Below are 26,438 nucleotides of genomic sequence, written 5' to 3'. Positions count from 1 at the left end.
AATTATGTACTACTCGGGATTTTAAAACATAAACAACAACAAAAAATACATTTAAAGTGTCAGCAGAAAATCAGAACATCTCCTTCCTTGGAAATTCCTATTAATTAATTTACTCTTTAAGATAACATTAATATAATTTTCTGGTATCTGGCAGGACAAAATTGGTTAAAATGTTTTTTGGCTCCTGGAGGTAGGGTTTCGGGCTTTGAGAGCTCAGTGAGTCATAAGTGAGCTAAGAAAGAAATATGGTATTTTTTGCATAATGTATATTCATCAAACATGTTTTGCCTTAAATCCAAAATGTTAGGGTGCAAAGCATAACCCTTGAAAAGTCTCATTGAATTTAATTTTTGAGGTTCCCTGGATTTATCTTTATCTTGTTTAAATTGTTGGGACAGAAAAGGTACAGGGGAGAAGGAAGGGCTGACCTAGGTAAAATGTAATGGTCAGCTAACATTTCCACTTTTCCAAATTCACTAACAAAAATGCTTTAACTTCTTGCCTTCCTTGAGATATTTTCACCTGCACCCAAATACATACACACATACACTCAGTAAAATAATTAACAGTAAAAACTAGAAAGTCCTTCAGCAAATTGCCTCCATATGTGCTTCTGTTTACCTAAAAGAACACACACATAAAAACTTTGTAATCCCAGGAGCTCAGGAGGCTGAGACAGGAGGATCTCTAGTTCAAAACCAGACTCAAAAAAAGTGAGATGCTAAGCAACTCAATGAGACTCTAAATATAATACAGAATAGGGCTGAGGATGTGGCTCAGTCATCTCAGTCATCGAGAGTGCCTCTGAGTTCAATCCCCAGTACCAAAACAAAAGGCAGTGCTATATAATATTTGCACAAGAAGTAGCTTTAATATTGAGTTAAATATTTTAATGATATTCATGATTATAGGGTTCTAATTTATTTATTTCATAAATACTTTCTATCAGCCAACTATAGCTAGGCACTGAAAAGACCACTATTATCCAAAAAGCTTTTGAGAATAGGTAGTGGGTTTCAAAATTACCTCAGTGTGATGATTGGTACATTGCCATTCTGAATAATATCCAATACTGCTACTTGTCGTGTCATACAAAGTAGATAGCCTTTCCTAGTTCCAAGAATGTGGACTGATGGTAGAGCAAGTGCTTGCCTAGCAGATGTTTTAGTAGTTTATTTTTTTCCCCTCCAAATGTAAAAATTGAGACTTAAAAAAAAAAAATGACCTTTTACTGACTTGTTGCCTGGTGTTGTGGTAGTGCAAACCTGTGATCAGGGCAGGAGAATCCCAAGTTCTAGGCCAGCTAGGGCAACTTAGTATCAAAAAATAAAAAAATAAAAAGGGTTGAGAATGTAGCTCAGTGATAGAGCACCTCTGGGTTCAACCCCCAGTACTGCAAGGAAAAAAAAAAAAGAAAAGACTGTTGTTTCCTAAAAAGGCCATGACTCACCAAAAGAGCAGGCTCCTGCCTGTAATCCTGGCCATTCAAGAGGCTGATGCATGAAGATTGCAAGTTCAAAGCCAGCCTCAGAAACTTAGCGAGACCCTGTCTCAAAATAAAACATAAAAAACAGACTGTGGCTCAGAGTCTAAGTACCCCTGGGTTGATTACCTGTTAAAAAAAAAAAAAAAATGATCCTACTAGGATAGATCAGGGTTTTTTAAAGTTGTGTTAAAATGCAGAGGGTTTCTTATGCCTTCCTCCTAAAATTTAAGTGTCAAGGGTAATAAGTAAAAAAAAATCTGATAGCTGGGTTTATGGAATTGTTAGATGAGAAAAGGACTAGAGAAGAGGGCAGCTTCCAAATTTACGAAATGCCACAAATAGAGAGATTTTTATATGTAAAATTAGGAACTTTCTGGTAAATTAAAGGAATTTGTCAAAAGGATCAGTTGTAGAACTGAAATAAAAACTGAATAAACCCAACAAAACCTAAAACAATAAAGAGATGAGTACACACACAGGGAAGAAAACTGGATGAAGTCTCCCCTCAAAAAAGAGACTAGCAGGACAAAAGAACAGATACATATCATTATGTGTAGTGATGGAGATACTTAAATGAAAGTTAATTTTCTTGCACATTTAAAAATAAATTGATAAGAATCTGTCACATATTTTATTCTATAACCTCACCATAGTTGAAGAATTATTCAATCATTTTCATTAATTTTATGAGTAAAAATACATTTTCACAGGAAGAATAACAAGAATAAGTTCTATTTGAAGGAATTTTATATCTTTATCTCCTAATTAGTTTTGTTTATGTCTTCATAATTTTATATGTATATCCTTCTTTCTTTCTTTCTTTTCTTTTTTTTTTTTTTAATAAATATTTGCCCTCTTTATCCACAGATGATTTATTTCTCTGGGAAGGAGTATGTTTACCACTTTCCATTAGCACTCACAGCACTAGATTGAGGAAAGCAGGATTTCGATCTCTGATGAATAATTGTCTTTATTATTCTTACATTTTGAAAACCGTCAGCCTACAATTTCAGTAAAAATGCAAAGTTAAAAATGCATATAGAAAACAATGTGCAAGTTTCTCTGACATTAAATCACTCTGTCTGCCAAATGGAGCATAAATAGCCTTCTAACAGGGGTCCTATGCAAACAGTGGGTGATCAGAGAACACATGGGCAGTAACACCAAGTTACACTGCTGCTATCAAGGACAATGTATTCTGAATTCTCTTTTGTATTTCTTTTGTGATACTGTGCTAGACCACAAATATATAGACACAGATATATACATTTACATGTGCATATATATATTTTACAGAATTTAAATAATTCATTCAAATAAATTATTTAAGTGATTTAAAAATTCCTTTGTCAAACAGATTAATGGAACCTTGTTATTCAAAAGATAAATCATTTTATATGAAGTGGCAAAGACTTCAAGGGCTAATAAAGGTTTTATAAGAGATAAACTTTTAATGAATTAATACTTTTGTGTATACTTATTTTCTGTATACATAAATATGCACATATATGTTTACAATTATATTTAGACCAACATTATCTGACTTTCTAAAGAAAACAGTAGTAATAGTATTTGAATTAAAGTATTTAAAATGATTTGTGTTTAGGAGCTGATGTATAATAATTCACCAAGTAGAACCCAAGTTTTAATTAATGTGCTCTAAATGTTATTATTTTTATAATGAGAAAAAAAAACTATTTTTTTTTCTAATTGTAACATATGAATCCAGTAGTCACTATTCTTGAACACTTTTATTCACATCATTTCCTAGGTTTTGAAATGTATTTGGCACTCAAGATTTTCTACTGCGTAGATTTGAACCAGAAAGATGTTTTGTTGTACAAAATGATTGTGAACTGGCATTTGTATAACGAGACCTTAAGACCCTGGGAAAAAATTTAAAGATTTTTATGAAGCTCAGTACACATTCTTCAGCTAAATTTTGGCATAGTTTCAATTTGAGACTCTGCTGAAATTCAATTGGTTTATTTTGTAATTAAAAACAAGGAAATCATAGTAACAAAAATATATAATGTATGGCACTTTTGTTTATAATAGAAACATCCATAAAGAAAGAAACATGTTCTAACTTTTCTCATTACCCCAAAGGGAATTGCATCTTTAATCACACAAAGCACAACTGCTTTCTAATTTTGTTTAAAGTGTTGCAGTACTTACAAAAACCAGATCAGGTTATTATAAATCTAGAGCAAATTAGAATCATTGGCCTCTGCTCAGCTCTATGTGAGGGTTCTATGTATATCATAAATTTAATGGTATATTAAGACACACATCTGTTTCAGCTTTGTAGAAGTTAATAATCTAACTACAGAGTATTTAAACACTTCTTTCATTAACTGGAAAATTCATGCAGGAATAGACTTCCCTGGGTTATAAGGTACAAAATACTTTACTTCCAAATTTTGATAATCTATAAATTTACCCAAGCAGTTAAAAATAGTTTTTCAACTTAGTATCTATTTTTGATATTACATGATTTATTCCTGAATAAAAATATTCAATATATGCATATATGTGAGCATTATCATCTCAGATCTATACCTGCATAAAATAAACATATATGTAATTATAAGTGTACATTATACATATATAATCATATAACCATAAGTTTATATATATGTGCATGTATATAATCATTTTGAAATAGGGCATTGGAAAGAAAGTAAATATTGAGTAATTACATGAAAATGTCAAAATTCATTCTTGTAGATATTTTTCAGATTCCTTACTAGATTACACAACTTTATTTTTAAATCAGAAATGATAGCCTTCCTGGGATTCATATTTAAAAATAATTCATATTCTTGTGTTCCATGAATATTTACATTTTATAGTCAGCAATTATCCTCAACTTTTTTCTAATTTTATTTTAGCAAACTATAAATATTTTTTCTTGTTATACCCATCACCTTTTTCTTTTAGACATGCCACTCTGCATACAGCAATTCCCTAGTATTATAATGAATTATTGTGTCTCAATTATCATTAGATAATAAGCAGGAAATTAGTTTTTCTTGCAGTATATTTTATACTGTCTGAACAATTAAAAATATGACTTGAGAGCTGGGGATGTAACTCAGTAGTAGAGGACTTGTAGCCTGCCTTAGGCTCTGGGTTCAATCCTCTGCTTTGTAGAACCAAACAATAACAATAACAACAACAAAACAACCAACCAAACAACTCCCTGCCCCAAGAATATGTGATTTGAATTTGGGCCACTAATTCAAGTAGTTAAGGACATAGTCCTAATTAAACTGAGGTCAGAGATTAAATTACATTTCCAAAATAATGGTGGGCACTCTTAATATACTAATCATCCTCTTGAGTTATATTGTAGATTTGTGATTTTGGTAAGCAGGATAATTTAAAAAGAGTATGGATGATTTGGTAAAACACATTTCCATCACCAAAACAAAAGCATTCAAAGAATATCCAGGTGATGGTTCAGCAGTATCTTTTTAATGTAGAGTTACTGAACAGGTTATTTATGTATTTTTATTTTTAGCCTAATTTTTTCCCCATACTTTCTTCAGTAAATATCACTCAACAAAACCAAAAACTTACCACTATAAGATAATTTCAATATTCTTTTGAGGTATAAATGATATTCTAATGTGATTTTAAATTTTGAAGCTAATTCTAGAGAAAACTCACTTTTTTTACCTAAAATACTTACTTTTACCTATCACAAAAGCATATGCCTATTATATATCATTGTTTGGTCTAGGACCTGAGTGACTGATTTCATTGTGACCCTAAGAATGCATTGTAAAAAACTATAATGGGTTGAAAACTGAACCATAGGGCTGGGGACATAGCTCAGTTGGTAGAGTGCTTACCTTTCATGCACAAGGCCCTGGGTTCAATCCCCAGCACCACCAAAACAAACAAACAAACAACAACAACAAAAAAAACTGAACCATAAAGATTTAAATTATTCTTGAGAATAGAGATAGAAACATTCTATTATCCTATCAAGAAACTATGTGACTTGAGGAGAACTGGGCCTAAAAGACAGCATTTTAATTTGCAAATTTCTGTTCTAGTTCCTACATGTTCAGACAAATTTATTTTTACTAAAATATGCACAACAAATGAAAGCCTTCAAAAATAAAGCTACAGAGTGGAGTAAAAAGAATCACAATCATGCCTGCAATCCCAGCGATTTGGGAAGCCAGTGGGAGCAGGAGGATTGCAAGTTCAAGGCCAGCCTCAGCAATTTAGTGAGACCCTGTTTAAAAATGAAAAAAAAAAAAAAGCATTAGGCATGTAGCTCAGTGGTACAGCATCACTGAGTTCAATCCTCAGTACAAAAACAAACAAAAACAGTCATATTAGAAAACAAAATAATGAAAATGTGTAACACCTAATTTACATGATCAATCAAAGCCAAGGTCAACATCTCATATTACACAGTTTTCAACCATAAAATATTTTCAATAATGAAACAAATTTGGTGTTTAAAAAATACTAAGGCTACGACGTATTACAATTATTATTTCATGCTGTATAATTATGAAAACTTTAATGTATTTTTACTACACTAGAAGTATGATATAATTATAGCTTTGGCTCTCTAAAATCCAAAGAAGGCATTTGAACTAGTTTTGTGACTCTTAACTGCCTTTAGCAAGTTTTGCCATACTATAACAAAATATGACATGAATAATCAAAGTCATATTCCCGGAGGCACTAAAAATTCCATTTTGACTATTCTGCACAATTCCTATTTGGCTACCTTTAAGGGTTCAGATTTGATAGAGAGTTACCTCTACTATTTGCCTTCTCTTTGCTTTGTTCTACACCAAAGCAATGCATTATACTTTACCAAGAACTGCACATTCAAACAAAAAATTGTAATTTTAGGTTACTCAATTTATCTTCAATAATTTCAAAGAAAGTTTAAAGACATTTCATCTTCTTTGTTTACAGGGGTAGAGGTTTGCACATTAAAAGGAGATAGGGAGGTTTAAAAATATTTTTAGTTGTAGATGGACACAATACCTTTATTTTATTTATTTATATGTAGTACTGAGGATTGAAACCAGCACTTCACATAATGCTAGGCAAGCGATCTATCACTGAGCTTCAGCTCCAGTCTGGGAGGTTTGTTTTTAAATCACATATTTTAAATAAGAAAACATTTGATTATGAGTACTTATCATGAACAAAATAATGATTGTAAATTAGTATAAATAGCTTTTATAAAAAGCGTTCTTACAGTTACATTTCTTGGTTTGACAGAGCATTGATAGAAGAAGATCTATAAGACCCAATTATAGAAAATCCTCAAGGTGTAGAGATTAACAAGAGTTATGGGAACAATCTATGGCAAAGACTAATTCAAAGTTTGTGCAAAACTCTGCATAACAAAAAATAATCAGAGTCATGATTATGAGGGATATCTTTTTAAATTTGCCTGCTTTTGAGTATCATAATTGTAATGTATAAAAAATTATGTTTTATATACAATTATATGTATTTAAACACTTGAAACACAGAAAATGTCATGTAGCCAGTTGTAGTGGTAGATATTTTAAAAAAGTATTAATTACAAAATGATGGCTATTAATAGTATGTGTGATTATATATTTATAAACAATGTCCTTAAGCACAGCAAACCATAATCATATGTATACTGTACTTTAAATTATCTGTACTTTTATGACTACACTCTACATTTTGGGTAAAGTTTGACCTTGAACAAAATTTACTCAGCCTAGAGAGCTGGGAGAATAGTTAAAAAATTACTGGTATTGCCAAATGCTTTCATATGTTTCTGCTCTCATGGAAAATGAGTTTTTATTTCTTTTCAGCCTACATGTGTGGTAAAGCCAAAATGAAAAACAAAGCTAGCAACTTCCAACCAGTTCTAGTTGAGTTTGGTATTCATATATTGCTTTGATCTGCTCTAGACCTTTAAAATAGTTCATTTTCTAGAGTAGGGAAAACTAGTTTCACTACCAAGTGTTATCAAACAGTAATGAGGAAGAAAAGGGACCTGAGTTAAATTTAGGATATAAAATTAGGATAAAATTAGTTGATTTTACTTCTATTTCTGAATTACAGTGTAAGAGTAATTTCACTTTGTTCTTCTTGTTGTTATTGTTCTTTGGTGTTTGTTTCTTTTGAAAACTTTTACAAGCTCTAATCACAGACAAAACTATGCTCCCTCAAATAGACACAATCTTCCCTCATTAATACTTCTCAACATCTATATAGTTCAAACTTGGAAATTTTCCACCCTCAGTCAATTCCCAATATCTTTTCTTCATCCCACCACTGAGCAGCCCCTTTTTAGACCACTGGCTTGTATATATCTAAGTTTGCTAGTGTGAAGAAGCTACCATTTTGTTGACTTACTCTAATCACAGTATTTTGCAATAATGTCCATCTCCAAACTTCTTTAGGTTCTTTAATTCGTTTCCTAAACTATTATTATTCATGTTCTGTTTTGACAAATACCTAATTACTTCCCTTTAAATAAAGATAGTTGGAGGGTAAATAAATTTTAAAATTAGCATACTATCTATATCAGAAATACATAAGCCCATTGAATAAAATAATCTTTAGTTTCTTCAAGTTGCTTAAATTAAAAACACGAGTTTCTACAGTTGGAAAAAACATGTATGGTTAAAATGCTTGAAGCCCATCAATCTCTCTAACCACATAAGCTAATGAGTTCCTTCTGTTTTCTTTGAATGAAATCACCATGAGTGGTTAGATGTTGATTTAACATAAAACAAATGGAAATGGGTGTTTCCTTTGTCCTTTGTAGGTTTATTTTTAAAAACAATTAGCAAGTATTATGAATAAGTCAATGATTTTGCCATTACTTAAATAATAATTTAGATTGAGTAGTTAAATTGATTGGATTGTAGGGAATGCAGAACATATTCTAACTTTCCTTAACATGCTCACATCTGCAGATATTATTAAGCTTCTTGTTTTTTTTTTTTCCCTTACCATAACACCTGTATTGTTATAAATTATGTTTTGAATTGTCATGAAGTGTCAGGTAAACTATGTTTTGGGGATGTGGACATACTCTGTGGAGTATGTCATTTAGGTGTTCCTTTGTAATGGCAGATTTGTGGCTAACAGCTTAATTTTGAATGTATCAAAATAATTGAATGCTTTCAATTTTTCTTTATGGATATACTAAGAAATTTGAAATGTATTATGTATAAATAGAAAAAAAAAGCATTAAAATTGCTTCATACTTAAAACACCTTGAAGAGAGAATAATTTTGGACATAATTTTAAAAAAAACAGCAAATTATTATATTCTTAGGAAAAAGTGTTGAACCCTTTGAACTCTTTAGAATTCATATCTAACTACATTAAGATCTGCAATTTGCATAGGAATTTTTTCCACTCTCTATAGTTTTAACTGTCTTCTGATAAGTTCTTTCCCCTTCTAAGTCTCCTTTTTTTTTGTGACTGTTGTCTGTTTAGGAACATAGTGGGAAGTGACTCACTTTATGTTCTGAACATCAAAGAATGTCAGACCTATGAAATGTAGACAGTGGGTTCTTAGATTCTTTCTGGGAGAGTTAAATAAATAAGTAAATGAGCCAACATATGGGCAGCTTAATTCAGGCAAAAATGTCTATTGATTACTTACTAGGCTCACTAATAAAAACTTCAGCCTAAGTTTTGCTTTCCAAAAGGAAATAGGATTAGATTGATCTATGCATTCATTGGGGCTCCTTGTGAATTATGCCCAGATGATGTTCAAGATGAACAAAAGAAAGGGGCAACATTTTTTTGAATAATCAAATTATTAGTCTGACATACTATGTTTTATAATTCCAAATAAATTAATTATAAGGGCTAAAGGGAACTGTGATATAAATAACATCTGAGATCTATGAATTCCAATTCTGCCTTCTTTTCAACTAAGTAGTCTGATTCAATATTGCAAGGTAGATTTGTTGTATTTGTGAATTTTGCCATATGTAAAAACTTAGGTACATTATAAGGTTTTACACCAGGTCTTCATAAATGTACTTTTTTTTTTTTTTTCCAGACTAGTTTGAATCGTGTCTGGTAATATTTAAATTATGTTATCTAAGAAATTCCAAACTGAAGTGTGCCTGTAGTTTAAAGAACAAATGCTCTGAATTGCTCCTTTTATTTTTTAAAATGGTGAAATGTTAAAATACCAAGATCAAATAGAAGAAACTGAATTAGTCAAGATTTTTGTTTTAATTTGAGAATAATAATGCATTGACTAAAAGAGCAAGTTCCAGTTATTTGGACACATGTACATTTAACTTATGATTTCATGCAAGTCAAGAACAAACTTGACCAATAGTTGGATTAACTTCTGTACTAAAAATATCTGGCTTTGTGACAAAATGCTGATAGGTATTTAGAATCATTGTGTCTTTTGAACAATCTACTGTTGACATTTTAATAACATTGTTTGGAATGATTTCTCAAGAATGATGACTGCAACATACCCACAGAAACAAAAAGTACATATTGTTTCTGAAAGCAAAGAAGATCAAGTTTCATCCTTTTTCTAGAGGTTTTAAATCTTGGAAAATCAGTTTTTCCTGAAAACTAAAGCAAATGGCTTCATTCATTAGTAGAATCAGTGGTTTATGAATAAACCTGAAAACTTGTTTTCAGCTCAAAGATTTTGAAATAAAAAAAAATTCAAGATTTGATTTTCTTCGTATGTATAAGACAATTAACTGGGTTATATATATATTTTTTCCAATGTGATTTTTCCTGTAGTGGTCTGTTCCCTTCAGTTTGGGTCTTGCTCTGCTTGGCTGTCCGCTGACACTGCCAACAGAGAGGGGCAGGGAAGTGTGATCAGAGGACAAGAGCAAAAGCAGTTTCAATGTAAGGAAATGAGGGAAACAGACCTAACAGCACTATGAATATACTTGGAGTAAAGAGCCTTGTAGTCTCCTTTCCTTCCGTTGCTTATCCTGGTGAGTTTAATCAAAAACAAACAAAACGCTCTTGTGAAATATAGTCAATAAAGTCAAAGTTTAGCTAGCTCAATGTAACTACAAAGAAAAAGTCATCGCAATTTAAAAAAATGTAACTTTCATTAACGAGCGCGCCGGAAATCTCAGGTATCAAAGACGCATTAACCCTGGAGCGTCCCCTGCGCGCCGCAGCCGGTCGGAGGCAGCCGCGGCGAACAGACGTTCTTTCTCCTCCGAGCAGTCACACAAAAGGAGGGCTGCGGAAACTAAAAGTTTAAGGGCCTCCGGCTTGGTACGTGGAGAAAAGAGAAAACCTGGAGACGGGGTGGGTAAAAGACGCATCCTGGGCGCCTTTCCCCGAAGTCCAGGCTAGGAGAAAGCTCCAGGGCCTGGAAGGAAGAGGGGAGGGGGACCCCGAGCCGCTGGCCAACCCCCTGCGCCCAGCCTCTGATGCTGGAGAGCTGCGCTCCGCCGCACTCTTCTGAATACCCTTCACCCAGTTCCAGAAATAAAATAAATGTTTTTAAAGTGCGTGTGTGTGGACAGGATGGAGAGCGTGCGCCGGCAGAGCGCGCGGAGGACCAGGCGCGCAGTAAGTGGAGTTTGGGGGGGCGGGGTGGGGCGTCTAGAGGTTGAATGGGTGCGTTGATGGGGCGGGGGGGGGGAGGCTGGATGCGGAGCCCCGAGACCTGCCGCGGGGGGGGGGGGGGGGGACGCGAGCGGACTGGGTGAGGAGGGAAGGGGAGGGGCACGAGCCGGAGCAGGCCGCCTCCCGGGCGCGTTCCGTGGCCGTGAGCGCGCGTCCCTCGCCGCCGCCGCCGCCGCCGCCGCCGCCCGGACAGCCCTGCGGCCGCCCCGCCGGCGGAGCCGGGGCCGGCCTGTCCTCGGGCGGCAGCTCTGCCGTCGCCACCAAAACCCGAAAGGCTCGAGCCCGTAAGTGTCCCCTTCGCTCCTCCCCGACACCCCCACCCTCCTTGGGCGCTCTGCCGCCGCAGCTGCTCAAATGGAGTGGAAAATGGCCATTGGGCGGCAATGAGTTATAGATTATCTGCTCCACGTTTTGTACTTAGCTGCCGGTAATCTTCTTTGAGTTTGCCCAAGCCCCTTGCTGGAAAAATCAGGAGGGAGAGATTTGTCCTTTGCTGCTGTACACGCTAATATGTTTATATGATTAGCCGAACTCCGGTGGGGAGGGGGGTAGGTGGGGATTTGGTGGGGAGGAGGAGGAGGAGGCTGGAGGTGACTCCAGTTCAGACCTCTCCGAGAGTCTGTGTCAGGACTTCGCACTCCCCCGTCTCTGTGCCTCTCCTCTCCCTCTCTCCCCTCTCTCCCTCTCACTCTCTCTCCGCTCACACACACGCAGAGGTGCTGGAGCAAAATCGGGAGCTTACCGGAGAATTCTTTGGGATTGTTGGGGGCATCTCCCCTCCGTTGCTGTGCGTGGCGTGACTCTCCCTTGATCCTCCCTGCTTCCCCGAACCTGAGTTCTCGTCTTCAACCTTTCGTGGTGCAGCGGCCACCGCTCAAACCTCGGCCGGGAGATCCGAAATGTGAGGAGGGGCCGCTGCTGTCTCCTGCCCCGGGCCGCAGGGTCGGCGCGAGGGATGCCCGTGCGGACGGCGGGCTGAGGGGCTCTGCCTGACAAACTGAGTTGGCCTCGTGCCGCGGGCGTCTACTCGCCTGCCCCTCCCGCGGCTGCCGCTTCGAGGGGACTCCCAAGTCTGTGCACCTCTGTCAGGCTTTCGCCTCCACCACCCCTTTCGCTCTGATTCCCGAATTTTTGTTTTTCTACTAAGGGAGCGTGCAGTCAGGGGGTGCGTGCGCGTGTGTGAAAAGACCTCTTTTGCCGAGCGGCGTGTGGGAAACTGCGGGAAAATGTTGACTTAACCCCTGGAGCCGCCCGGCGCTGGCTGCTTGGCTGGAGGCGGCAGCGGCGGCCGAGCAGGAGGACCCGCCGAGCCGTGGGGCCGTGTCCGGCCGGCAAGCCGCGGCGCTGCCTCCCGCGCGGACTCCGCAGCCGGCGACCCGCTCGCGGAGGGCTTCGGCCTTCTCCAGCCACCCGGCTGCTGCCCTCTGCGCCTCTCCCTTCGCGCGGCCCCCGTGCCAGACGGCCCTCCCCCGGGGCACGCTCTCAGACCGAGGTAAGAGCCGCGGGAGCGAACAATCGTACCTCTGTGCCCGGCTTCGGAGACCTGTTTGCTTTGCGCCTCCTGCCTGGGGGGTGGGTGCTGGAGGTGGAGGGAACCGCGGCTTAGTTGGGCTCTGCTGTCTCTGTTCCGCCGGGCAAGGGGAGACCCGCGCTCGCAGCTCTCCCCCTCCCCCCCCGGAGAAATCGATACGCAGAACTCTCAGTCCGGTCCAGCCTGCTCCTTTTCTCCTGGATCTAGTGTAACGCTTTCGAGGCACTAGTCGTTGGTGGGGACTATGTGGGGCCGGTGTAGGGTTGTAGAATGGAGCTGCCATAGCATGCTTTTTTTTTTTTTTTTTTTTTTTTTTTTTTAATTTAAAAGCTTGGGATCCGAAGGTGCCACTCGCCCTTTCACAGTCGGGATGGGGAGGGGAGTGTGAGACTCGCCCTCCGCGGGGCAGCTCGGTTCCGGAGGTGCTGGGCCGAGGCCGGGCGGAGAGCGCGCAGTCCCCCTCGTTCCCCCTCCCGCCTGCACACCCGTCCGGGTCTGTAAGTGGAGCGCAGAGGCTGAGCCCTGGGAGCGAGTTCAGGGAAAGTGGACGGTGGGGGAGGGCTTGCAGGAGTTGTTACGGGTTGTTGTTTCTTCTTGTAGGTGGTTAGGTAATGTGGAAAAGCGAGGATGACAGCAAAGCGCAGCCAGATGTGGCCGCGCCAGCGTTGGGGCTGGCAACGATTAGGGGCGGCTAGGAGCCGCTGCCGGGGAAGACTGGCAGGGCGGGAGGGTGGCGGAGCCAAGGACCCGGTGGGCCACGGGGAGGGCAGAGAGCCTCCCGGACCGGCAGTGAGAGGGCAGCAGCGGGCCGCGTTGGGCCTGCAGGAGAAGTTACCGGGTGTGGGCTCCTGGGATGCCTTTGGTGTAGGAAACCTAGAGGAGCCTGATTTGTAGGATAGGGGTGCCGGGTTGGGAGCCAGCTGCTAGAATCAGGCGTGGGAAGACCGCGAGGAAAGAGGAGACTCTTGGACTAACTGACTGTGGCGACCCCCAAGCAGAGGGGCCGGGACAATCCAAACCGCGAAAGCGCCCCTGCAGTGTGGAGGCGCGCTTGCAAGACTCTCGCTTGGGACCAGTAAAGTTTGTTCCTTTCCCTGAACTACGGGGCTTGGATTGGAATCTTCACTTAGGGTCAAAGTATCGCCGAGCAGAAGCTAAGGAATGTATATATGTCTTCCATATATACATATATATTAAATTTTGCCTTTACTTTGTCCTCTAAATGCATAGTTGAAGGGACAAGCCTAGCAGTATCCAGCGGTATCCGTCTTAACCTTTCCCGGTCTTCGAGGGACTCCTCCCCCTTTGTCTTTCCCTCTTTCTTGCCCCCCCCTCATTCCATTCTTCCTGATGCAAACTGTGCTGTCTCAGATTCAGACCGAGGAAATATTTTCCTCCTGTTTCTTGAAAGGTGTCAGGCTGCTTAGCAGCTTCTCTAAGCAGCCTGGGAGCGTCTGAGCTGCAGCCACCAACCATATGGTTCCCGTTACAAAGGCCAGGTTCTGTGGCAGTCGCCTCTTCACTCCACCCCCAATTCTTTGATTTTCTTCTGCATTTTTTACACTATGCGTGCTTCTCCTTTCTTTCCCTCCAGAGGCGTATGTTTAACGGACGTAGTTGGTTCATTCATTCCTCTGTCAGTGTTTCTCTCTGGAACTGGTCCCACCGAATTTGCTCTTTGCTCACCTCAAGTTGCACAATGAAGAAAGTCGCATCCTTTTGGTAAATAATTACCTGTTGGGGAATCTCTTACCAAATCAGGTTTGATCTTGGGCAAACTTTAAAAAATAGGCACTACAGAGGCAATATTCATCCATAGGGGAAAAATAAAATAGTTTATGGGGTGCCTATGGTAACGTTCCAAGTTGGATGGGACTATTTTGACCTAGCTAAAGGTAACTTTGTAACTTTAAATTTAGTATCCTTATTATTCTTGAGAAACACTGTATAAGAAACTCTACTTAAGTTCAGGTGTGTTGTGGAATATTTTGTTTTCTTTCCTTCCACCCTCCAATAAATTTATGCATGATAGAAAGAATACTAACAGAACAAATGTTCTGTTGTTTAGTTTCTTTAGACATTCCAATTCTCTCCTTTTGTTGGTTGCCTCTAAAAGAGGTGCCATTTCACATCATTCTGCACAAATTGTTTGAATTAATGCAAGTGTGAATTCTTACCGTTTGAAGGGGACTATTAGCATATCAAAGGTTTCTTAGCTTCAGCTCAATTGAGAAAACTTCAGCCTGTCTTCCATTTGCTTCCAAGCGGAGGCCCAAAGGGCAATGAGAATTGTAAAGGGTAGAAATAGGGAGGTGGATTCAGGCTTGTGTTTCTGAACTTTTACTGTTTTGTAATTATGTGAGCCAAAAACATTGTCTATTGCTGTGGATCCCTTGCAAGTGGCAAGACAATTATTTTCTATTGATAAATGGTTTGTTCCTAGAAAAAGGGTGACCTTTTATTTTATGATAGTCACTGTTGCCTGTCTTTTGGGGTCCCTTTAGTGGAAGAGAGAGTGAGAAATCCTTTCCATCTAACTTAATGCTTTTCTAGGGCCTTCAGTTTGTTATATTAGTAAAATGAGAAAGGTTTTTAATTAGTCTTATAAAACATTTTTTTTTGTGTGTGTGTGTGTGTGTGTGATAAAGACAATTCTATGCATAGGAAATGTCTTTAATAGTTGATGAATTAGTAGGGAAAAAAGCCAGTGGAGGACATTTAGAATTAAAAACTCAACATGAACTTTATGAAAACACAACTTCTATTGGAAGTAGAAGGTTGGAAAAGTTTTCTGGTGATAAAGACCCAAATTTTTATGAATTCTATTTAAATAGAGGCAATTCTGTTTCAATATTGAGTTTTGTTTAAATTTTTTTTTTTTGTATTTTGTCAAACAGAATTATTATGCTCAAAGTTGTTCTATATTTGTTAATATTTATCGTTTATTTGCTTTGTATTTTTTACATTCTTATAAAGCTATGTTGTTTGAATTCCTTTTAACAACTCAATGTCCATGAATGAAGAAACAAGTAAGAACAAGTAGTTGGGTCATTTAGGTCAGTTTATAGAGAGCAGAGGGGTCAAGGGAGAATAACTTTTATCTTCAATTAGGAAAGGATTAGTTTTCTGAAACCTAGTTTTAAGATGAAAATGAATTTCATGGAAGGTTTGGAGATTTGTAAGTTCATGTATTTTATAGAGTTTAACCTTTGAGGGTTGGTTGTCTTTGAATGGGAATTGATATTGTTTTCTTGGAGACTGGATTATTTACTAATATTCAGACTCCTTGGTTTAATTTTAATATTGGAAATGAATTCTAATATGACAGTTTCAGATGAGGAAGAGCCATCATTAATTGCCCAACATTTTCATCTTTAGTTTAATAGGAATGGTGATTTTTTTCTTTGAGATTAAGGTGAGGTTTTTATTTTTGTTTTTACTGCCATTCAAATTGTTTATCATTACCCCCAAATCATTTTATGATCGTTTATCTGATCACTTCACTTATCTAAGAAGTAATTTAGTGGTTAAAAAAAAAAACACCTACATTGATGTAATTGCTGTTATTGCATTTAAGTTGCTGTTAACTAGTCTGCTTTGAATGCAGAGTGTTATAAAGAAAATATATCATCTTTTAGAACTTTTAGTGATAATCTAAAAATTGTCTTGAAAACATTGATCTTCATTTTATGGTGGTGATCCTAAATTCAGCAAATGTCTAAAGGTGTAAAATGCAGTGAAAAGAAGATATTTCAACATTTAGATGACAAAATTGGACTACTTAGAGAAAAATTAACATGCTGTAGAAGCACTTCAGCTGCCATTTTCAATCACTGGGCAACAAAACGAATTTAGAAATACAGATAGCTCTGGGAGCAGGTAGTTGGGGGAATTCAGAATATTGAATCATGTGGTGTAGAACAAACCAATTACTTCAAGTTTTGACTTGAGAATTTCCAATAAATAAAATTTATTCCAGGCATTTGACTGCTTTATTAGTGAACTAACACATCAAAGCAGACAACAAAACTTCCAAATGTTATAAAAACTAATATAAATATACAGATCTCACATGCACTACTACAAGTCTTAATTTAAGACAAGCAGTTGGAGTTTTTATTGCTGCAGTTTTCACAATCAACAGAAACGTTAACACCAGGCTTCTGGGTGTTTCCTTTCTTAAAATGAACAAGAGGAGAACTTTAAAACCAAGGTTTACTTAAGGTTAGATCTTTATTTGATCATTACCAAAGCTTTCTATGTTTCATTAAAAAATTTAAAATAGTATTTTAGTGTCTTAAGTAATATGGGTGTATGAGAACTAAAATTCAGCTGTCATGAAGGTCAAGAGGTAACTAGAAATATGCAAACCTTAGTAATAAAATATTATTGCTTTATTTTCTAACAAAATATTTATTTGACCTAACTTTTGTGAATAAATATTTAAATAATAGTTTATTAACAGGTGTGGCATGGAATAAAGGAAGTATTACAATTTGTTTCAATCTATGAGTTAAAAACACTTGTCCTACCTTTGAGAAACCTGTTTTCATTTTAACAAAAATTTTTACCACTTTCTCCGTTACTGATATTTAAGGAACACAGATTAGATGTAATTAGAGTAAGAATGAAATATGGTTTTGGGAATGAAAGAATTTAACTATTTTAACAGAAATGTTCCTCAAAGACTTAACACCTTTGCCTCTTAATTCTTTGTATCTGATTTTGAGTCTTGAAGGGCTGGCTTCACATTTGACACATTCCTGCTTTTCTGCAGAAAAGATACATGTAAAACAAAAGTGCAATTATTTTTAAGGTAATATGTGTTAAAAATAGAACACATAATTATAAATGGGTTCATAAGATTATTTAGGTAGGCTAGTATGCCTAACTAAAAACTCTGCAAATTGATGATTTTGATAAAGCGCCCAAAATGGCAACTTTAGCTACTAACCCTTAAAAGAACTTGAAATCCTATTAATGTTTTGGCCATGTTAGTTTCTGTAATTTAAATATTAGCTCATGTTACTTAACTCCATAACTATTTTATAACTATTTTCAACAAAGATTTAAATGTTTCTATTTCAAGGACAGATTAAAATCAGAGATGCCTTAACTTCTGTTCCATAATACTAATTCTGGAGCCCCACCCAATGTTTATGTCTTCAAATAATTCTTGATTGAAGGTTGAAAGGTTGAAAAGTATTTAATCACTTAGATTACTATAATCAGAGGTGATGTGATCAGAAAAATAAATTGAGACTATTTTCTGAATTCTTTGTTACTTAAGATGCTCTTAAAGATTGGTCAAGTAGTGATTATTATTATTTTTAAGTGCTTTAAGAAAATGATTTAGGAAACATTTTGTTTAATATACAGGTAAATAGTTAATTATTGAAACTGTATATTTTCAATCCTAAAATGATATCTTGGCCTAGTGTGATAACTTTTAGAGGTGTAACTAGGGTCTTTTATTCCTAAATTTTATTTGGTATTTTGAGTTTTGTATGTAGGTTTTGTTAAGCACATGTCATAAACTGGCAATCCTGTAATGTTATTTCAACAGTTTAAGTACTTATTTTTTAGGTGAGTCATGGTGTGATAACAAAAGGAAGGTCTTAACCAAAAAAATACTTTTTTAAAAATCAAATTTTTACATCATTTATCTGACTAAATGTATTTTTTAGATATTTTAAAATATATTCTTACCCAATAATTTTAAAAAAGCTTACAAAAATCCTCCTATATTTGACAAATAAATGCTTTCTAAAGGAAAAAAAAAAAGTTGATCGAATGAAGGAACCAAACGCTTAACACCTGCAAGTGAAGTGCAGCTTATAGCAAAATGCTATTGATTGTTTCAGAAGCACTGAGCAAGTTTAAATACAATTTGTTTAATTACAACAAAAATGCAGTTTTATGAAGTAATATAGTTTGTCTTCATAGAGGATTTTATGCATTGTGTGGTGGTAAGTAAAATCCCATCACAGTTGTATAAATTTGTTCAATTACTAGAACGGCTAAAAGAAAAAAAATCAATTTAGGTTGAAAAGCAACAGAAATTAGATTACCTTGGTTAGTAGGAATTTGCCAGCAGTGTCTAAATTGCTTAATAATATCAAAAGTTACCACTTTTCACTGTGTAGGAATCTTGGTGCCTACACTTGTTTACTTGGTGATATTCATTGTATGAACATTATTTTTCTTTTTGTTTTCAATTTTTTTTTTTAAATGAAAGCTATTACATAAAAAAACTACATCCACTTCCATGTTTTGGCTTGATTTAGAGGTTTTTGTTTAGTAGTTGCTTTTCTGGATTTCTAGAATTTGTAATCAGTTGATATTTCAGATTAGTGTAGTGAAATATTAGATGCAATTTTGTGAACCAGAAGAAACCTAATCCATCAGCGAGGAAAACTAGTTTATTATGAGCAATAGAAACATTTTTCACAATTTTTTATTACTGACTCTAGAATTGTACCAAATCCTAAATCTTAAATTCTTACAGCAGTAAAGTAACATGGGATTCATTGAAGCAGATAGCTGGGCACCTGTTTTATTAGCACCTTGATTCATTTTGGTACCAGATTTACGGAGGTGCAAGAACAGCCACAACCATTGCTCAAAGCCACCCGGCTGTTTTTGGGTCATGAAGTCAACTTCCTGGAATTTCTGGGGAAACCAGTTGAAAAGGGAGGACAAATGTCACTTTAAATAGAGATGTTTAAATCAGATTTCTGCCTGAGGGTAAAATTTAGGTCTGTTTTAGCCCGGATGTAATGTCTCCCTCTACAGAGCACAGCATTAATCACGACGACATGACAAGAGAACGTATGCTGAGCAAAACGGGCCCCTGTTGGTCTTGTCATTGATTCTCCCCCACCAAACTAGGAGGAGTACATTATAAACATTAAAATTCACCCATGGGATTGCACCTTACTTAATCTTCAAGTTTCAGTGTCAAAATTAGTTGCCTTAAAAGAAGCCTATTTAAGGCAAAATAATCTCTGGAAGACTTTTTTTTTTTTTTTTTTTTTTAAAGAATAGAGTCAGTACTGGAATTAGAACAAAAATATAAGGTGAGAAAGCAGCCAGGTTAAGCAGAAGTTAACTTGAAATGATATGATCAAGTCTATATTCTGTTTTAAGATGTATTAAGTGCTTTTAAAAAATTATTTGATAGTAGATAAAAGAAATTTTGATTAAAAAATGAACTATTAGTTTTTCACAATGAGCAGTAAGAGTGGAAAAGATGATTACCTTTAGACTTTACATGAATTCAGACAAATACTATTTTGTTAGAACAAAACCAGACACAGTCCTGCATCATTTTCTGGATGAATTAATAAAATTTTCAACCATAGTAATAGCAAGGAATGATGTGCCAGGAGGCTGGTTCCTAATACTAAAAAGGGGTGTAGTTTTGCTCTTTCAGATATTAAATAATACCTTTTAATTCCTTTCTTGGCCAAATATATACACATATGAGCAGACAATTTTTGCTGTGTTTTCTTTCTGTGTATCAATATTTTTGGTAGATATTGGCTAAAAAGTAGTGCACGTTGAAAGTACAAAATCTGTGTAATTAAGATCTCTTTTTAAACCGAGTTTGGAAATGGTGACTTGTTTAATATCTGTTCTGCTCTCAAAGATATTTTCTGCGTTTGGACCATGAAATGCTTGTATAACCCACACTTTGCATCTTTTTGTAGGTATTTTTATATCAGTCCACACCTCAAACTGATTATTACCCTGGATTTAGAGGACAGTATAATCTATCCCCAATTACTGTCAAAAATGGCTCTTGGCTGCTGGGGGGGGGGTCCGTCTCCCCCCAACCCCCACCAGGTGACCTTGCTTTTGACCTATGCTTTCTCTTGTAGAGGATATTAACAGAGTTTATTTGTAGAAAAAGCAGAAGAGAATTCAGTTTTGTTTATAAAGTAAGGTTTAATTTTTATCATTCTTAAAATTCAAATACCGAGACAGTAGTTTTCTATATATGGGGTGAATCATTACAAAATTTTAGATAAAGTCTTTATATTTCTCTTTTATGTCAATTACATTTACTTAATCAGTTTTCAACTTCAATTTACATAAAAAAGAATCTCATTGAAAATAATTTTCTCCATGTCTTTATTCGGAGCAAAGGATTTCTTTGTGCAATTATTTTTTTATTCCACTGATATCTTCCATATGGAAGTTTTATTTCTCGACATTAAAAGCCTACCATTTTTTAGTGTTTGCTACTTGGGTTATTGATTAGAAATTAGAGTACACATTACTTATACAGCATTTTCTCCACTGATCATTGTGTTCTTAATCTGAGGATTCGTGGTGTATTTTAGCTCTTACATTTTCCTGCTAAAGACTGAGAATGCTTGGAAAAAATTTAATTTGGGTAATATTATAGATTTATGCATTTATATCCTAATAATTGTACCTATTTTCAGAGTGTGAGGGTGGTTTTGTGTATTAGGCGACAGATGATAAACTGAAAATTGATGTACTGAAGATATCATCTTATTTTTCATTTTCAGAAAATGGGTACAAAAGTAATTTTGCTTCCTATGCACCAACAATTATGCTAAGATTACGATGTCCTAGACATTTTCATTTTTGCTAAGGACATTTAACTGTTCTTCCCTTTTTACATTTCTGTCATGAGGAAGATAATATGTGGCTTCCTCTTGATAATGCTGCAAACGAATGTGAATGTTACCCCCTCATGCTTTTTCTGCTGCAAGTGGTATGATATCCATAGTGCCACAGAAGCCACCTTTCATTAATTTTAAACTGTGACTACATCTTGAAAATCTTAAAATATCAGAGAAAAAAATTTGATTTCTTAGGGGAAAAAAAATCACTAAAAATGCTGCTTATTTGCCTTGGCTTTTTTTTTTAACCTTATTTCCTTTGTTTCCTTGGAAAAAAGATATATAACTACGATCTGTCCTCTCTGTGTGATAGTTCTGTATGTTGAGTATGAAAGTTTGCTTATCTTTTACAATTTTAGTTATTTTTATTTGTGGTGCTGGGAAGTGAACCCACCATAGGTCTTATGCATGGTAGACAAGGACTCTACCACTGAGTTAGGCTCCCAGCCCCATGATTTCATTTGTTCAGTGGTATTTTAGAAATATAATTTAATATTTGTTTAGTAAGTATTTTACAGTTACTGAACTGACAAGTATTTGTCAGTTCATTTATAGGTAAATCAAACTCCATTTGGTACAGATTTCTAGTCACATTCTTTATATGTTATAAAAGTGCTGTGTGCACGCTAGAAGAGAGAAGTCATAAATAAGGGGCATCAAGCATCCATCAAACAATTTTTGGTAACATTGTACCCAAAGACTTTGAAACTCTTCTTTACTTTTTCTTTTTTGCCCCGTTGACAGAAATATACCTTAATCTCTATATGCCTGGTGGTGGTGGGGGGGAAAGAATGTGGCAAAAATTAGGTTTAGATAAAGAGAAATCTACAACATTTTTAAAAAATGACAATTACAGAAGGGTTTTGCAACTGAGATCAGTTTTATCAAGACACACACAAATAAATATTCTCCTGGTTTAAGTTTTGGAATTAAAATACGAAAGAAATATAGTTTTTACTTAGATATTTAAAATCCATCTTTTGTCTTTCACTGTAAATCAATCATAAGATCCCACCTTTGATTGTTTATTTTGTGTTCAGAAGATTAATCAAATAAATAGGCTGCACAGCTTTGTTTTGGGTGGTCTATCATTTTAGGCTGGTACAGTGTAAGCAAGGCAGTGTTTTCTTTTCCTTGAAATATACTTTGTGTAACTGGCTCTTGGATGCCTCAAAAGTCTGTGAATTCTGCCTGCTAGATCTTCTTTCTTACACAGGCTGGAGGACAAGAATATTCATGCTGAATCACAAATTTTGAAAAGCAGTTGTTTTACTCATAAAGGAGGAAGAAACAAGGCTAGGTAGTAGTATTTCTATAAAAGAGTAGCCTGCATTTTTACACAGGCAACTGTCTGCATGTTTCAAATATTTTTGCTAACTCTTGTTATTACCTGCAGAGGGAGCTTGTATATGAGAAAAATAATCAAGGCACTATAAATTGATGATTTTCTTTTGAAAATCACATTTTATTAATATATTTTAAGTTTTTGTTTGAGAAAAATGGCTTTGAGGGAAGTAAGGCTTTTTAAGATTAGCCAAATAATAGTGAAATTTAATAGATCAGTACCAAGTGTTTATCATGTTGTATATTCATAGATTACAAATGTAGCTTTTTATCTTAATCAGTAAAACAAATGTGAAAGATAATTTGTTATTAGATTCATTTTGAGGTTTTAAAAAATTTTTATAATTGACTCAACGTCTGGGAAAGTGACCACAGAACTGTCCCCATTTAAATATCTGTTGGCCATTAAAATAGACAAACCAGCTTTTGAGATAATTTTCCTGATTATGTGAAATATTAAATGATCACTAAACAAAAGAGTGAGTTACATGCCTTTACACTTACTAGATCAAATTAGATAAATTGCACATGCTTTTTTTTTCTAAAAACAAAGATGATCACTTTGGATTAATGACTTCTACATGTAATAATGGGCAAATTAGTGCAGTGACACTTAAACAAGGGTACTATCAGTAAGGACCTAATATGAAGTGATCCAGAACACTGCTGGCTAACTGGGAAAAAAAGGAACGTAAACAAAACGGACAGTTCTTTTTAAGAATGTGTGTTAATTAAACTTCTAAGAAATTGTAAGACAAATACTCAGAAATGTTTGAGTTTTGCATTCAGGTGTTTTGGTAATTAGGGAGGTAAGCATTCAGGACTAAAAGTGAGCAAACTTTTCACATTTCCTGTTTATACTTTTTTTTTTTCCTAGGAAATTGAATGATAGGGTAGTACATTAAAGTCTATTAAAAATCAATTCTAGGCTGGGGTTTTAGCTCGGTGGTAGAGCACTTGCCTAGCATGTGTGAGGCACTGGGTTCGATTCTCAGCACCTCCTATAGCATATAAATAAAGGTCCATTGACAACTAAAAATAAAAATTAAAAAAAATCAGTTCTGTTCTGTAATTTTACATTTTGGTAATGTTACTTCATCATTTCGCTTGATGGAAGGTGAGAAGAGGAAAGGGTATCCACTTATACTTCCTTCAAAACAGATATAATGGTTCCTCTCCCTTGTTTTACTGCAGAATGATATGAGAATTTTTAAAAAATTTACTTTTATTCATTTTTATGTGGTGCTGAAGATCAAACCCAGGGCCATGAACGTGCTAGATGAATGCTCTACCACTGAGCCACAACCACAGCCCGAGAAAAATATTTATTTTGTATTTTAAAAGGCTTTGGTTCTTGGTACGATTCATTGTTATTTATTTATTATTATTAACTAGTCTTTACTAATATGAAAAATCAGATTGTTATTGTTACACAGAGTAATTCTCTAGGTAAGAAAACTTATTTATTAAAGATATTTATGGTATTGACAGGGGCTTTTGTGTGAGTATTACCCTCTCAGCATGGCCCTGCATTATCTTAAAAAGTCTGTGTGCAACATTTGTGCAGAGTATTTCCATAACAGGGCAAGAATGTTAGCAACAGCAATTCTACTTCAATAGGATTATGATGGTGTGCTTTACAAAATTACATAAATGCTCTTTTCCATAGAATGATCCATAGGTATTCTTTGCTGCTCAGTTTATGTCATTGTCCTAAAAAATATGATAAAAAGATTTCTTATAATACTTGATACTGAGTATGATAGGCACTGGAAAATGGAATTTAATATTACAGTTCACTACTTTTTCCTTCTAGTAAATACCATAGCTCCCTTCACAGGGAGGTAAGGGTTACTGGAGAATTCATTCCAGGAAAATTGTTACGAGAGGCGCAGTAACTGTCACGGAGTGCATAACTTCTGTGGTGTTATTGGAAAGGCACAGCTAGGGTAAGTTCTACTAGCGTTATCTTAAATTTGAAGGTAGACTACTGAGTGGTTTGTAAAATTATGAAATTAGAATCCATAGCAAAAAAAGAAAAGTGTCATTAAAAAGTTAATTTGTAAGTGGCTTATTGGTATTTTATTATATTGGAGATGTATGACAAAGAAGTTAATTACTACCAACTTTTCAGTTTAAAGTAGCCCAGATAGTTTTTGTAAATTATCAAAGAAATTTTTATTAAATGTTCTTGAAGAATATAAATTTATGATATAACGTCTTCTGCTTATTTGCATGTTATTTAAGAGTAAATGAATTACTGCTCCTACATTTATGTGAGCAGATTGATTTTTTTTAAGTTATGAGTTTTATATATTTTTAAGAATAATATCTCAATAAAGAGTAATGTGTTGTGAGGTGATTTCAAATGATTTTCTTATAAGCTTTATAAAACTGGAAGCTTTCTATTAGAAAAAACTATATTTTTATAATCTTTTTTGAACCAGGAGTCAAAATATGTTAAGCATTTTAACTGGAATTTAACAAAATATATTAAACTCTAGTAATATTTAAAATAATTTATATGTACATATATGAACTTGATAATGTGATGCATGTTTTAATAGCTATTCAAAAGCAATAAAACATTTTTAAATTGCCTTGTTAGTCCTAGAATTTAAAAAAAAAAAAACTTATTTTTTCATTTTAACTACAAAATAGGAAAACAACATTTGTTGCTTTTTTTGGGTATATTTCAGAGGCATTTCTTTGGCCTGTTTCATAGATTTTTTTTTTTTCAAGTTGAAGTCTAACAAAGATTTAAACATATTTTCTATTATGTACACTTTATGTAGTAAATTTGGTAGCATTCAGATATATTACCAAATCAAAACTGTGCTAAGAATGAAAATGTTAAAATCTTAGAATATCAAATTTCTATTATTTTTCACAGAGAATAAAGTTGAAAAATTTACCGATTTCCCCCAATAAATTAAACATAGTAGTCTTATCTTTACATAAAAATAAAAACAGCATTTAAGGAAATACCTATAATGCAAAATAAAAATACTGATGCTTACTACTCTATGTAACTTTATCTTTAATATAAATATGATTGGAACTTTTTAATATTCTTGTTTAAAAAGAAAAATTAAAACGCAGTCAGTAAAATTATTTTATCACTGAATTGTATGTAACAGTCTTAAAACATTTATATTTAATCCTCTTTGAATGACACTGTTGATTCTAAAGACATTATTGTTTTGACCAAATACAAATCAAAGCTGAAAAATAGGTTTATTACTTGTGTTGGAGGCTCCCAACAAAAGCTAACTAAGAATCAAGCAAAAGATTTAACATAGGCATTTCAGCACTTGTCAGAGCACAATCAGAAATGCTTTGCTGTCTCTGAGTAGTAGTTACTGACCTACAATAGCTTTGACTAAGATAAGAATAAAATACCTATATCTTGGAAATTATTTGAATTACACTTTCAAGAAAAATCTTTGTTTAGTTCTGTGCTATGTGAGATTCAGATAATAGCTGCACCACATTAATTTGAGAATATATATCGGAGCACTTCTCTATTATTATAATCTCCATAGGAATTTAAGATTGATTGATGCTTGTATTTTATAGAATTACGATGACATAAAAAATCATAGAAAGAGGGTGACCTAGATTTGTTAGTGAACTTGCCGGTCAAACATAACTTACATGCTTTGCTTATTTTAATGAGGTAGCCGTGTACCTCTCGTGTGCTTTATTTCTCACTATTTTTGTTTACTGTGTTACTAAAAAGAGGTATGTAAATCCTCCTGAAATTTCAGCCTGGAATCCGTATCTGACATGTTTAAAT

The 26,438-nt window shown here is 35.4% G+C and overlaps 1 protein-coding gene across 14 annotated transcripts in view; it reads left to right on the top strand.

The window, feature by feature from the left end:
- The first annotated feature begins 11,032 nt into the window (after nt 1-11,032).
- Nucleotides 11,033-26,438, top strand: part of Adgrl2 (adhesion G protein-coupled receptor L2) — a 183,910-nt gene continuing 168,504 nt past the window's right edge. For 11 of the 14 annotated variants that reach the window (XM_076863660.1, XM_076863658.1, XM_076863657.1 and 8 more), the window contains exon 1: nt 11,294-11,391. The gene's annotated coding sequence lies outside the window, so the exon portion shown is untranslated. Of the gene's footprint in view, nt 11,051-11,293; nt 11,392-11,816; nt 12,600-26,438 lie in introns of those variants that run through there. The other 3 variants (XM_076863656.1, XM_076863655.1, XM_076863654.1) reach the window with 3 other exon arrangements.

The sequence above is a fragment of the Callospermophilus lateralis genome, chromosome 7, assembly GCF_048772815.1.
Source record: "Callospermophilus lateralis isolate mCalLat2 chromosome 7, mCalLat2.hap1, whole genome shotgun sequence".
Taxonomy (NCBI): domain Eukaryota; kingdom Metazoa; phylum Chordata; class Mammalia; order Rodentia; family Sciuridae; genus Callospermophilus; species Callospermophilus lateralis.
Note: the sequence above shows the minus strand (reverse complement) of the source record. Positions and strands in the feature narration are given on the sequence as shown.